Source organism: Lithobates pipiens, unplaced genomic scaffold (genome assembly GCF_037356315.1).
Source record: "Lithobates pipiens isolate NorthernLeopardFrog02 unplaced genomic scaffold, aLitPip1_a1.2 Scaffold_18, whole genome shotgun sequence".
In the NCBI taxonomy this organism is placed as follows: Eukaryota; Metazoa; Chordata; class Amphibia; order Anura; family Ranidae; genus Lithobates; species Lithobates pipiens.
This window is the reverse complement of record NW_027507758.1, coordinates 271167429-271182332: the sequence shown is the minus strand read 5'-3', so window position 1 is coordinate 271182332 and position 14904 is coordinate 271167429. Positions and strand designations below refer to the sequence as shown.

General features: G+C 41.7%; 1 protein-coding gene across 3 annotated transcripts in view; it reads left to right on the top strand.

Moving 5' to 3' along the window:
• NKAIN2 (sodium/potassium transporting ATPase interacting 2) overlaps positions 1–14904 on the top strand; it is a 1500295-nt gene that overhangs the window by 1012213 nt on the left and 473178 nt on the right. The gene's annotated exons all lie outside the window — the stretch shown is intronic.

Below are 14904 nucleotides of genomic sequence, written 5' to 3'. Positions count from 1 at the left end.
TTGATAGGTTTATGATTACACATTGATATGTTATGCAAGACCCTTAGAATACTGGATGTTTAGAGTGACAAAAATTGTAAATGATTGTTATGTAAAATGGTTTTACATAAATAACACTACAAATATCAGTCATAAATTATATTTCAATAAGGTTTTTTAAGATACTTTCTTAAAGTGCCAAATATATTCAATTGATTTTCTTTATACATGTCAACCCAGGAAATCTTTAATGATTTGTGTTAAATTATATTTTTAAAGATTATAATGTGATATTTTATATGTTTTGCTTCCTTATGTAGCACCCTCTAGTAGTGTGCTAGAGAGTATATGTAAATTTAAGCAGGCTTGGCTAGTGTTAGGCCTGTTTGTTTTCATTCTGGGCTGGGAGTGGCTCAGGGTAGTGCTGGGTGACTCAAAGTTGGTGTCATCAGGACCTCCCACCTCTTTCCAGAATCTTCTGGTGCTTTCTGGAAAGAGGGGTGAGAGGGGAGGCGGAGCCACTTGGGATGTTTAAGGAGCCCTGACCAATTGCCAATCTGGTGACCTTGGTCCTGGGCTCGGATGTAGTCAAGACCACTTTTAGGAACACAAAGAGGTTGTGGACCAAAGGCATAAGAGAGAGCAAGGAGAGAACAGCAGGAGAGAGCACTGCTAAGGGAGGACCACTGGTTGCAGCCAGGAGGGCTGGTGGGTGAGGCACAGTCGGGAGGACTGGGGAGGCATGCCTGAGAGGACTGTGAGCTTTCAGTCTGAGATGGGTGCAGAACCAGAATAGTGGACTGGGATGGAAGGGGCAGTGGAAAGAGGCAGCTGCAGACAGGAGGGCTGGCAGGGTCTGAAGAGGCCTAACTGGAAGCAGTAGCCATAGTTAGGGCAGTTAGCACAAGGACTTTTCTGCTACATCATTAGGGCCCATTGTTCCAGCCTGCAAAGGGCATTTGCTGAGGCCTGGCTTAGTCAGTGTCAGGTCTAACTAACAAATAGTGCTAGCTGTTCCTGGAGAACCAAGTGATGTGCTGGAGGTGACTAGGAGTAACAGTCTGCAGCAAGTGATGTGCTGGTGGAGTGAGGAGTGATGAGCTTCAAGCAAGTTTGTGCAGGAGGAAGCTGAAGGAGTATATACAGGGAGTGCACATAGTTGTCCCAAACCAATTGCTGTTTCTATTTATCCACACTGGACATGCCAAATCTCCCATCCCCATCCAAGTTATACGCCTCAATAAAAAAAAAAGTTCACTGACTGCTTTATGTGTCAGAGTGCCTGAGAATGAATGCAGGGCTGGGCAGGGTGACAGACAAACTACAATTCTCAGTAAAATGTTTAGTACAGGATACTTTTATGCTAAGGTTTTTGCCGAGCACACTGGTCTCTCTAATATAAAATGCCAGGAGTAGCTGCTCATCTTAAAACTGTCTTACTTAAACTTAATGAATAGGGTATACATTCTCTAATGGTTCAGAGTCACTAAGAATACCCAAGATATTAACAACAATTTGATTGTAGACCATTAAGGCTGGATTCACACCTATGCAGTTTTAGTGCTTTTTGCATTTTGCAGATTTGCACTACAGTCCATTTAACATTGTTTCCTATGGAACACGTTCTGTAGTGCAAATCTGCAAAATACAAAAAGCACTAAAACTGCATAGGTGTGAATCCAGCCTAAGACACAATACCAGGCTTCTCAAAAGATGTAACTTCATTAACACCATGCCATAAACATGTATTAAAGAAAAGGCTATAGAAAGCTATTACCTGTATCTGTTATAATACCCACAACAACAATTTAAAATTTACTGTATCCTCCACAAACAATCTGTCCAACTGCTAACACTTAAGCCGCGTACACACGTAGCCGTCTGTCCGACGTACTTAGTCTGGCGGACGTCCACCAAACTGTCCGTCGGAATTTTCGAACGGGCTACTTGCCCACACACGGCACTTTTTCAGCGGACTAATACGGCGTACTAAGACCGCCGTACTAAGTCCGCCGTACTTTCCAAATGAACGGACTCGCCCACACACACGGAGGAAAGTCCGCTCATTTCAAGCGCGTCTCCAGGTAGGCGGGGCCCGCGAAGGAGACGTCGCTGGCCCCGCTGCCTGGTATGGACTTAAAGGGGAACCCCAACGCCGAAAAAAATCGGCGTGGGGTCCCCCGCCCCAAGTCCACAACAGACCCTTTTTTCAAAAAGAGCCAAAAACACTGCGCTATTCAAATGTGTAACCAGTATACAAACAGCAGCTAACACAACATCTAGGTGTACAAATGTGACATAATAAATTTTGTGAAAAACAGTGTAGCGCTTATTTGTTTTTACCACATTACAATGTGACCAATGTAGTCAATACATGTATTAGACTGTGCAAAAAAATAAAAAAAAACATTTAAACATTCATTGCTGTATATGCAAAGCTAGAATGTCCAGATAAATATATGAAAAAATGTGTCCAAAAAAATGGAAAAACAGCATGGAAACAAGTGAAGAGTTCTCCAAATTTTCCAAAATATCTGTGTGTGATACGATGAAGTGAAGACAGTCCTACACCTTCTCCAGGGAATAATCACACAATCACCGCGTGAACCCTCCACCACATAAAATGGGGGCTTACCAGATTTAATAGATCCTGCTCAAAATTATATTTGGAGGATCATATATGCTTGTAGATATACAAAGGCTGTTTTTGGGGTGTTGTCCTTTTCTGGAAGACTTTCAAGTGTGGCTATTTCCTCTGCGGTATGTCTCCATCCACATAAATCATCATAGGTAATGGGATAGATATAAAGGAAGAAAGCAGGGACCACAATAGTGTAACTCCGTTTTTCGTTTCAAGTAATTTAATAAAAAATTATCAAACTCACGTGTACAAAGAACATAAGCGCTTTTTCAATAAAATCTCAGGCTGCAGTGAAGTCCCTATTGTGGTCCCTGCTTTCTTCCTTTATATCTATCCCATTACCTATGATGATTTATGTGGATGGAGACATACCGCAGAGGAAATAGCCACACTTGAAAGTCTTCCAGAAAAGGACAACACCCCAAAAACAGCCTTTGTATATCTACAAGCATATATGATCCTCCAAATATAATTTTGAGCAGGATCTATTAAATCTGGTAAGCCCCCATTTTATGTGGTGGAGGGTTCACGCGGTGATTGTGTGATTATTCCCTGGAGAAGGTGTAGGACTGTCTTCACTTCATCGTATCACACACAGATATTTTGGAAAATTTGGAGAACTCTTCACTTGTTTCCATGCTGTTTTTCCATTTTTTTGGACACATTTTTTCATATATTTATCTGGACATTCTAGCTTTGCATATACAGCAATGAATGTTTAAATGTTTTTTTTTTTTTTTGCACAGTCTAATACATGTATTGACTACATTGGTCACATTGTAATGTGGTAAAAACAAATAAGCACAACAGACCCTTGTCCGAGCACGCTACCCGGCCGGCCAGGAAAGGGGGGCGAGCGAGTGCCCCCCCCCTCCTTAGCCGTACCAGACCGCGTGCCCTCAACATGGGGGGTGACTTGGGGAAGGGGGGGCCGCGCGCCCCCCCCACCCCAAAGCACCTTGTCCCCATGTTGATGAGGACAAGGGCCTCTTCCCGACAACCCTGGCCGTTGGTTGTCGGGGTCTGCGGGCGGGGGGCTTATCGGAATCCGGGAGCCCCCTTTAATAAGGGGGCCCCCGGATACCGGTCCCCCACCCTATGTGAATGAGTATGGGGTACAATGTACCCCTACCCATTCACCTGTAAAAAAAAAGTACAAAAAAAACACAACACACGAGATAAAATACTTTATTGCACAGCTCAGGGGGTCTTCCGTCTTCGGGGGTCTTCTCTCCGGACTCCTCCGCTATCTTCTTGTAGCTCTTTTGCTAGCGGAGGAGTCCGGCTTTCTTCCTCGCCGCTGGCCTCTTCTCCCGACTTCGGGGGTCTTGTCCCCCTCTTCGGTTCTTCTGCCGGGCCACCGCGCCTTCTTATAGCTCTTTTACAGGCGGTGGCCCGGTCTTCTGTCGCCGCTGCATCCTTCCGTTTTTCTTCTTTCTTCTTCTTCTTCTCCGTTTTTTCGGAGTTGGGGTTCCCCTTTAAGTCCATACCAGGCGGCGGGGCCAGCGACGTCTCCTTCGCGGGCCCCGCCTACCTGGAGACCCGCTCGAAATGAGCGGACTTTTCTCCGGGCGGGAAAAGTCCGCTCATTTCAAAAGTACGGCGGACTTGCATACACACGGCCGGATTGTCCGCCGAAATGCGAGTACGGCGTGCAAATTTTTGTGCAAACCGAAATTCTAAGTCCGCCGTACTGTCGGGTGAAAAAAGTATGCCGGAGGCTACACACGGGGGGATTGTTTGGCGGACTTGAGTTTGCCGGACTTTTCCACCGGATTGTTTGATCGTGTGTACGCGGCATTAGGCTGGATTCACACCTATGGAGTTGTAGTGCTTTTTGCATTTTGTAGATTTTCACTACAGTCCATTTAACATGGTTTCCTAGGGAACACATTCTGTAGTGCAAATCTGCAAAATGCAAAAAGCACTAAAAATGCATGGGTGTGAATTCAGCCTCAATCTCAGAAATATGCCAAAAAGTATGCTTATTAAGGGGAATCCCACATTCCCAAAACTGTAGAACAAACTTGTTTTGCACTCTTCTGGTTTCTTTTGGATGTTCATGGAACTGAATTTTATCAAATATCAGCACCAATACATATAATAAATATACATGTTTTTGTGACTTCAACGCCTCAGAACGTTTTTCTTTTTTTCATTAGAAACTGTACAGCATATTTGTAACAAGGCCTGTTCTAAATTTAATTCAGACATTATGAGTTAGCCCTTGTACACACGGTCAGACATTCCGACGGAAAATGTCCGATCAGACCGCGTTGTCGGATAATCCGACTGTGTATGGGCTCCATCGGACTGTTTCCGTCGGAATATCCGATGGACAAAGTTTTAGAGCTGGGCTATAAAACTTTCCTAAAACATGATCTGATCGGACTTTGTCCGATTGTGTGTAGAGAATTTCGATCGGACAAAGTGCCACGCATGCTCAGATCAAATTCCTAGACCAAAGCTATTGGCTACTAGCCTGAACGTAGTCCTGTCGTAATGAAATAATGTCATCACGTTACGTACGATCGGATTTTTCCGACATCTTTGTCCGACCGTGTGTGTGCAACACAAGTTTCGGACAAAATCTGTTGGACAAAATCTGACGGATTTTGTTGTCGGAATGTCTGACCATGTGTACAAGTGCTTAAACATTCCACACACAACCATCACCAGACAGGCATCTCCTCATGGCCCACCTCATATCATCACATACATTCATGGGGTTGCCACACCCTCAAAACACGCACAACACACGGACTGTGTCGTGACGCTCTGGTGTATACCTGGCTGTTTTTCTCAATTTGGGCGCGGTTCCTGCCCCAGCCCAGAGATTTTATCTAGGACCCTCATGTTTCCTTTTTAACAGGCTGGACACAACTTTGGAGCCTATGTCCTATCTTTGCATCTAACTCCTGACAAATGGTCGTGAGCCATGAAACACGTATAGTTTATAGGGTGCACAGACAAGTTTGATTCATCTTCACATTCAACTTGCTCATGGTTTCAATTTATGTATTTATTTATTATCCATATTATGCTATTTCTGTACATGTGTATCTCTATAATTTTAGTTGTCAGTCTTTTTTGCATATTGTTTTGTAACCCATTCAGTATATAAATATTATGAATTTTAGATCATTTTATGTGAATATATGATTGAATAAAAAAAAATTATATCTTATGCATTGTTTACAGCATTGACATCCCTCATTTAAAGTCCCACTCTTTTCTTCATTTTTTATACATGTTTAATAGGTATGGGTATTGCCACTGCAATTATGTCAGGTCACATCCTCTTTTTCTCCTAAATCTGCTTGGTCACATGATATCCTGCTCAAGTGCTAAAATTATAGGTTACATACAGCAGCCCTCAAAAATTTCACTCGCCTGCTTGAGTGGATTTTGAGTGTGGGATGCCTGGGAGCGGGGGGGGGGGGGGGGCGAGCACCGCCGGCATGGGAGTCCTTCTCCCAGTGTTCGTGCAGGGGAAGAGAGGAGAGCAGGCGGCCAGATCTTCAGAGCACGAGGAACTGGTCCCGGGACTTTTATAGACAGATCACTTGAGACGAGTGACGTATATCAAAGTTCCCCGGCCAGTAGGCAGGTCTGTATGTGACGCTGAGCAGCAAGAACACATTGCTATTGAAATTAAAGCTGTTCCAGTGATATTCCTCGGTGCTCTGATCATTCTGCCAGCAATCCTCTTCTTCTCCTCTGTTCCCCTGCATGATGGACACAGGGAGGATGCATGGTGGACACAGGAAAGATGCATGGTGGTCACAGGAAAGCTGCATGGTGGACACAGGAAGGATGCATGGTGGACACAGAGAGGCAGCATGATGGACACAGAGAGGCAGCATGATGGACACAGAGAGGCAGCATAATGGACACATATAGGCAGGCTAATGGACACAGGTAGGCAACATGATGGACACAGGTAGGCGGCATGATGGACACAGGTAGGCGGCATGATGGACACAGGTAGGCAGCATAATGGACACAGGTAGGCAGCATGATGGACACAGGTAGGCAGCATGATTGACACAGGTAGGCAGCATAATGGACACAGGGAGGCAGAATGACGGACACAGGGATGCTGAATTGGTGGACACGGGCAGGCTGCATTGGTGGACACAGATGAAGCAGTATTGATGGGCACAAGTGAGGCTGCATTAGTGGGCACAGATAGTTGTTAACATTTATTTTTAGAACTTAATTCTGCATAAGTGTAATTTCATGAGATAATTTCTGAGGGCGTGTTTAGGGGTGGAATTAGGGATGGGACAGGGTAGGGTTTGGGTGGGCCAACTGATGGTGAGTAAGCCTTGAGGCCTGGCTAGTAGCTCAGGGCTTGAAATTTTGAGCCCTGACATACTGTATGGTTTAAGAACTTTTGCATTAGTTTTCCAGTAAAAACAGCATACTTGACCACATATTCAGACTGGCTGGAAAATGCTGCTATTCATGAACACGTATGCACTAAAATGCTAAAAAGAACTACTCTTTTTTTTATTTTTTTTATTTTTAATAAAGATATTTTTCAAAAGTGTGTTTGTCTTATTTAACTATTTTTTACACTTTCTTTGTGAAATGGTAGGGGTACCTTTGTACCCCCTTACCATTTCAAACAGGGGGGGCGGGATCTGGGGGTCCCCTTGTTAAAGGGGGCTTCCAGATTCTGATAAGCCCCCCGCCCGCAGACCTCCACAACCACCGGCCACGGTTGTGGGGATGAGGCCCTTGTCCTCATCAACATGGGGACAAGGTGCTTTGAGGGGTCACAGACCCCCAAAGCATCCTCCCAATGTTGAGGGCATGTGGCCTGGTACGGTTCAGGAGGGAGGGGGGGGCGCTCTCTCGTCCCCTCCTCTTTTCCTGCGGCCTGCCAGGTTGCGTGCTCGGATAAAGGGTCTGGTATGGATTTTTAGGGGGACCCCACGTCAATTTTTTTTTAAATTTGAAGCGGGGTTCCCCTTAATATCCATACCAGACCTGAAGGGTCTGGTTATGGATATTTAGGGGGAACCCCACGTCAAATTTTTTCTTAAATTTGAGGCAGGGTTCCCCTTAATATCCATACCAGACCTGAAGGGCCTGTTAATTGAATTTGGGGGACCCCCACGCTTTTTTTTTTTTTTTTTTTTTTTATCAATGACTTTCAATGAGTGTTCTCTGTATTACGGGAGCCGACAATTCATAATAGCTGCGAGTGATTTTAAAGGACTTTTTTTCCTGCATAAATGACACTTTGTGCAGGGACAGTTTTAAGCACCAGAAACATGAGCCCCTTCACAGGCATACTATAGACAACCCCCCCCCCCCCCCCCCTACGAAATTTAAAGGAATATTACACTTTTATTGTTTCACTTTAATCATTATTAAAATCACTGCTCCTGAAAAAACTGCCGTTTTTAAAACTTTTTTTTGCATTGATACATGTTCCCTGGGGCAGGACCCGGGTCCCCAAACACTTTTTAGGACAGTAACTTGCAAATTAGTCTTTAAAATTAGCACTTTAGATTTTGAATGTTGGAGTCCCATAGACTTTAACAGGGGTTCTAAAGTATGCTATATACTAGCTCCGTCGAATCTTCTTTATACATTCGACAGACACCATAAGCCTTCAAAGACAGATTCGACCGTAATTCATGTGGATTTTCGGACGAATGCAATTTTTGAACGAAAAACTAAATAAATAAAAACGAATTTCGGGAGTAACTAAATAAATTAGGTTTTCGGACGAAAACGAAATTCCGAAATGAAATATTTTACTCTGCACATGTCTAGTTGCAATATATTGTTTCTTTTTGTGTTTAGATATAATTTAATGCAGAGGAACCAAGTAGTAAGAATTAAAGTTGATCCAAAACAAAACTGGATCACATTTCGTTTTCTAAAGCACTGTATTTTATAAACAACCTATTTGCTCTTTTTATTAAATACTGTTATCAACTTTTTATGTCCTTATTTGCCCTTGTACACATGGTCGGGCATTCCGATAACAAAATCCATCAGATTTTGTACGACGGATTTTGTACGAAACTTGTGTTACGTACGATCGGATTTTCCGACAACTTTGTGTGACCGTGTGTATGCAACGTAATGGCGTTGTTTCATTAGGACGAGACTACGTTCAGGCTAGTAGCCAATAGCTTTGGTCTAGGAATTTGATCTGAGCATGCGTGGCACTTTGTCCAATCGGAATTCTCTACACACGATCGGATCATGTTGTCGGAAAGTTTTATAGCCCAGCTCTAAAACTTTATCCGTCGGATATTCCGATGGAAACAGTCCGATGGAGCCCACGCACAGATTATCTGACAACACAGTCCGATCGGACATTTTCCGTCGGAATGTCCGACCGTGTGTACAAGGGCTTAGTGCTGGGGAATTTTCCCATGCTCTTAAAACAAGTCCCTGTATATGTGCACCCCAGCATCAGGTATGCATAATTGTTCTGGACCAGTTTCCTGACAGTGACAAAGGTAGACTATTGCCTGTGCGATGTTTGTCAGAGCTGCTGCTTACAGTCTCCACTGAAAGCAAGATAGGGTGGCAAGGCAAAAGAACAGTTGGGAGATTGCTATCACCCAATAACGGAAATTGCCTAAACCTTCATGAAGGACTTTCATGACAAGATGTCTAGTTATTAGGTTATTACAAGCTGCACATTTAAAAATAAAAACTACTTATAAAGTAACCATAATGTGTTATATATTATATAAAATTTTATTGAAAGGATTTAGATTTACTTTAAGGCTTGGTTATACAACTTATTTCCGTTGGTCAATTGTGAATGATTTTCACTAAGAATGAAGGTTACTCATGCGCCAAACCATTTATTTCTAAAGTTTACTTTAAAAGGTCAGTGGTTTCCAAACTTTAATAAGGGGCTTTATATAACAAGTGCGTCCAATGACTCTTGTAATCATTTTAATATTAAAGTCCATGTGGCATGGCCTTCACAGAGTCCTGGATTATAAAGACAAAATATTATACAATGTATACATTTTGTGCATGTGGATGGATGCTGATGTTTTTATTTTTCCACTTGCAATTATTAGTATCAGTTGTAGTAGTACTAAGAGTTTTTTTTTTTCTCCCCATACAACTTGAAAGTCATAGTTAAAAGAATACAGATTTTAAAACTAAATGGAAAATCCTCTTTTGTGATTGCTAGTGAGTTACTGTAATATTGCTTTTGAAGCACACTTTACAACATAGTACATCCTCTGCTATTAGCTAACCCACAATGCTTGCAGCTTTAGAGTAATGCATTTCATTGTTACATATTTGTATTTCTAAATGCTAACGTTGACACTTCTGCAATAAGCAAGCTTTATGCTATCCAAATTCAAAAGTTGATTAATTCAACTAATTACAAGCCATCCTATACACTCTACTAAACACTGATGAGCTGTGCTAAACATGCGCTGGAGAAAATAATAATGAGATTGTTTGTATCATTACCCAGCAATACAGAAACAAAGAGGCAAGCTGCACATTCGGAAATGCAGCCTCTCTCTTTAGGGCCATGAATTAAACTCTCCCAGCTGCAAAATCAATGCAGTCCTGATGTGTAAAAGATGACAGCTCTCATTACCAATATTATGATGTATTTGTTTTACACAGTGCTGTAAATCAAAGGTAATACAAAGGTATTGATCAGTTATTTAGAAAACTGAAAGATTTGAATGGCAAATCTTTTCCATTCATTCTTTTTAAATCAAGGGTCTTGGGGCACATACAAATTAGTTTTAAGTCATTTTAATTACTACTTAATGGCATATAGTAATAATCCAAATATATAGATCCACAAAACCAAGGAAGAAAGTCGTGTGTGATGTGTCGTATAAACAAGGATTTATGTGTTAATGTATTCTTTTAAAATGCCCAAATAAGGTTTAGGCATTCTGGTGATTATAATTACCATAATAAGTTGGATAAATGCAATTTGATTCATTATCATATGTGTTTCACGTTTCCTCTGCATTTTGAGTTGCTCAAGTGGATAGGAGATACCAGAAGTTTAAATTGATCCCAATGGGTGATGTTTGCAAAGCAACACTATGGATTCTTTGCTAAATATATGTACTGAAATATGTGAATTTGTAAGCTTAATTATAAATAAAATAAAGTAAAGGGTGCTGTCTTTCAGGATGTTTTTTTTTTTTGAGAAACTGGCACTTTCATTTTTTTTTTCATTTGGTAGAGAGGGAGAATATGGTGTGAGTTGTTTTTTAGGGGTTGGGCTTGGCCCCTTAGTTCCAGTAAAAGAAACTCTTAAGGCGTCAGCATGTCATGACTATATGGACATGCTCCCAACTTTGTGAGAACAGTTTGGGGATGGCCCTTCCTGTTCCAACATGACTGCACACTAATGCAAAAAGCAAGGTCCTGAGTGAGTTTGGGGTGGAGGAAATTAACTGGCCGGCACAGAGTCCTGACCTAAACCAGATAGAATACATTTGGGATGAATTGGAGAAGAGACTGCAAGCCAGACCTTCTCGTACAACATCAGTGCCTAACCCCACAAATGTGCTTCTGAAAGAATTGTCAAACATTCAATATTGAACCCAGCGGACTAAGACTAGGATGCTATTAAAGTTCATGTGCATGTAAACGCTGGCATCCCAATACTTTTGGTAAAATTGTGTATGTTGCATGCTGATGATGATGAGATGAGATGTGAGCCAGGCCTTCCCATCCAACATCAGTGCCTGACCTCACAAATACACTTTTAAAAGAATGGTTAAACATTCCCATAGACACACTCCTAAACCTTGTGGACAGCTTTCCCAGAAGAGTTGAAGCTGTTATAGCTGCAAAGGGTAGGCCAACTCAATATTGAACGCTACGGACTAAGACTGGGATGCCATTAAAGTTTGTGTGTGTGTAAAGGCAGTCGTCCCAGTACTTTTGACAATATAGCATATAAACAACTATGCAAGACTGATCCACAAGAAGACAGTTCAGTATCACCTGGGCACATAAGTCATTTTAAAGGAATACTAATGTCTTTTCTCACTGACCTTAATCCTTCAATTCTTTTCACACACCTTGATAGAAAAAAAAAAAGATTTCAGACAAGAAGAGTATCCAGAGATAGCTACAAAAGCCCAGAATGTCATTTCAACTGAAAGTAAAAATAACTGTCACTACCCCTCATTCTGGGGATTTTTAAATTATTACACCAACATAAACTAGCTCCTGTGGCAGATGAATTAAACCGTATTCTCACTAAGCATAGAAAATGGATTGACATTTTAGAGCATAAAATGGGAAATGCTATAACAGGCCTTGATTCTTATAATCAGTAGATTGACTCTTTAAAGTCAAGGACAACCATGCTCACGGCAAGCATGCTCACTTCCATGAGGCTCAGTTCTGTCTGAATTAATCAAACATATAAACTCTACTGTTAATGTTTTAATCCAGGAGCTGGCTATATCTATTTGCACCAATCTGCTTCAGATCAAAAAGATGTGCTGGGTCCTAGAAGCTATGAGACAAGATAGCTAGCTGCATGACATATTTGTCAAGTTAAAATATTTTGAGACAATTAAATACTAAATTCAAACTGATCACTTCTATGAAAGTGTGTTTTTATTTTTACAGACACAAAATGTTCTCCTACCATTATTCTGAATTGCAAAATTTTAAAATTACTCTTGCCAGTCTTACAATGAAGCCAAAAAAAACATGTGTTGGGTTTTTATTCCAAACCTTTTTTCACTTAAAGCAGTTGCATCCACTCTGTCTTCCAACCAGAAAAAGATCAATTCACCTTTGTGTCCCTCAAGCCATGACCTCTAAAGTATGCATACCACCCAATAGTTTTGTCCGAAACTGGTGTTGCATACACATGGTTGGACAAAGTTGTCGGAAAATCCGATCGTTTGGAACGTGGTGACGTTAGTTCATTAGGTCGGGACTATGTTGAGGCTAGTAGCCAATAGCTTTGGTCTCGTCATTTGATCTGAGAATGCGTTGCACTTTGTCCGATCGGAATTCTCTACAAACGTTCTGAAAAAGTCTGATTGGATTTTTTTGTCGGAAAATTTGAGATCCTGCTCTCAAATTTTTTCTGTTGGAAATTTCTGAAGGAAAAAGTCAGCTAGTGCCCCCACATGATCGGATTTTCCGACAATATAATCGGATCGAACCTTTTCCTTCTGAATTTCCGACCATGTGTACAGGGCATAAGACCTCCCAAGTAACCAGCAATCACCTAACATGTAGACTGAGCCCAATTTTACATAGCTGGTTAAAGTTATCGACAAATCATACATATTGTACATTTTCAACTTTGTATTCACCGTAGAGAAAGACATTTGGAGGGGGAGACTATCATTGACTTTAATGGTACAGTAGAATAACTGCAAGAAACAGTCACAAATTAAATTTTATAAGTTTAAATAAAAAATTGCAAAAAAACATATGTTGATACAATACAGAATGATTTTTAAAACCAACTAGGGCAATCGGACACAAACGTGTTCCATAGTCACAAAGTGTGGCATCTGGAATATTATACCATCTGTGTATTTGCTTGCTCTACATGTTTCGCGGATGAAATCTTACCGCTTTTTCAGGCACTATATTGTACATATACAGAAGGATTTTGAGAGTGATTACCATATAACTATGAATAAAGAAAGCATATATTAATCACAAGTTACATGTATATAACAAAGAAAGATTAATATACAGTAAGCTATTGTAATGATGAACATCTGTCGTGAAAACCCCCCCAGAAGAATGCATCATCTTACCAAAACTGCACATATGTAGGTGGCCCAAAGGAGTGTGGCCCATCCCGGAGGGCAAGGGAGCCCCGGAACCAAGCACAAGACACCAGGTGACTACTGGGCAACGCATCTATCCAGACTAGTAGACTGGAATGTCCATCAGGATGTAAAAGATTGGGTTTTCTTAGAACGCTCCACCACTCCACAACCTTTAGGCTCGTTACCCTGGGTTCACCCACATCACATTCAAATGCACAACAAACAACACCCCTTGATTGGGGCCACACTGAATACTTTTTACCAAATGACCAAAAAAGTGACACCGAACCCTGAGATAGGTCCTCTTACTCCACTCCGTGGCAATCCGGCTTTTCCTCCAGGACTGAGCAGTGATTTTCTTACTCAAATCTGGCCTTACAAAGACCTCCAAGCCCGACACTTTTTTACTAAAAGAGGTGCCCTCCTCTCCCTGGAGGAGCTGAATACTATCACGTTCCCCAACCGCACCCCCTATTGGACTTATAGACAAATTCACCATTTCCTGTATAGCAGGATTAACGTCCCACATTGGACGAGAGATTTAAACACACTTGAGAACTTATGCTCCCAAGATACTCCTCAGAGGCACCTCATATCTATCCTCTACTCATCACTCTTCACAGGTAGCTCAGCGTTCTCCAGCGCACCTTTTTCCTCATGGGAACGGGAGCTTGACGTTCAGCTCTCGGATTCGGACTGGTGCACAATTTGTAGCTACGTACACAAGGGTTCACTTAATGTAGCAATACAAGAATGTGGTTACAAAATACTTTCTAAATGGTATAGGACGCCCTCACTGCTCCACAAGTTTTCAAATTCCTGCCCAGATAAATGCTGGCGTTGTGGCGCGGTTGAGGGCGACATGCTCCATATCTGGTGGTCGTGCCCTCTCATTCAGAATTTCTGGAAGATGGTCCACGAAACCATCTTTGTGGTCACATCCCAACGCAACGACTTTTCCCCTGCTTCCTACTTACTTCACTTCACCAATATCCCCAAACGACGATATCTCAGATCTCTCAATATGTACATGATCAATGCAGCAAGACAATGTATCCCCTGCCATTGGGGTACCTCTTCTACCCCAACGAAAGCTGAATGGTTTCACAGATTGAATAGCACCGAAACCATTGAAGAACTGATCAGCATTTCGCATGAAACCGTTTCCAGATTTACTGCAACATGGTATGACTGGCAGCGTTTTAAATTTACAGATGCTTACCTTAGGAGTGATGGCTAATTTTACTACACATATCTAGCTGAACACCCTTATGTATACTCTTGTCCCTTTTGTACCGCCCCCTCCTCTCCATGTTTACTACAACTACTGATGTCTGTTATACCCTATTGCTTACAGTATAAGATAGCAATATAAATTACTTTGAATCAATACAATTCAATCCTTTAGTGACCACCGTCTCTAAGAAAATAGTCATTATATTTTTTCTTTGTCTTTTTTTTTTTTCTTATATTAGACCTTCATTGATT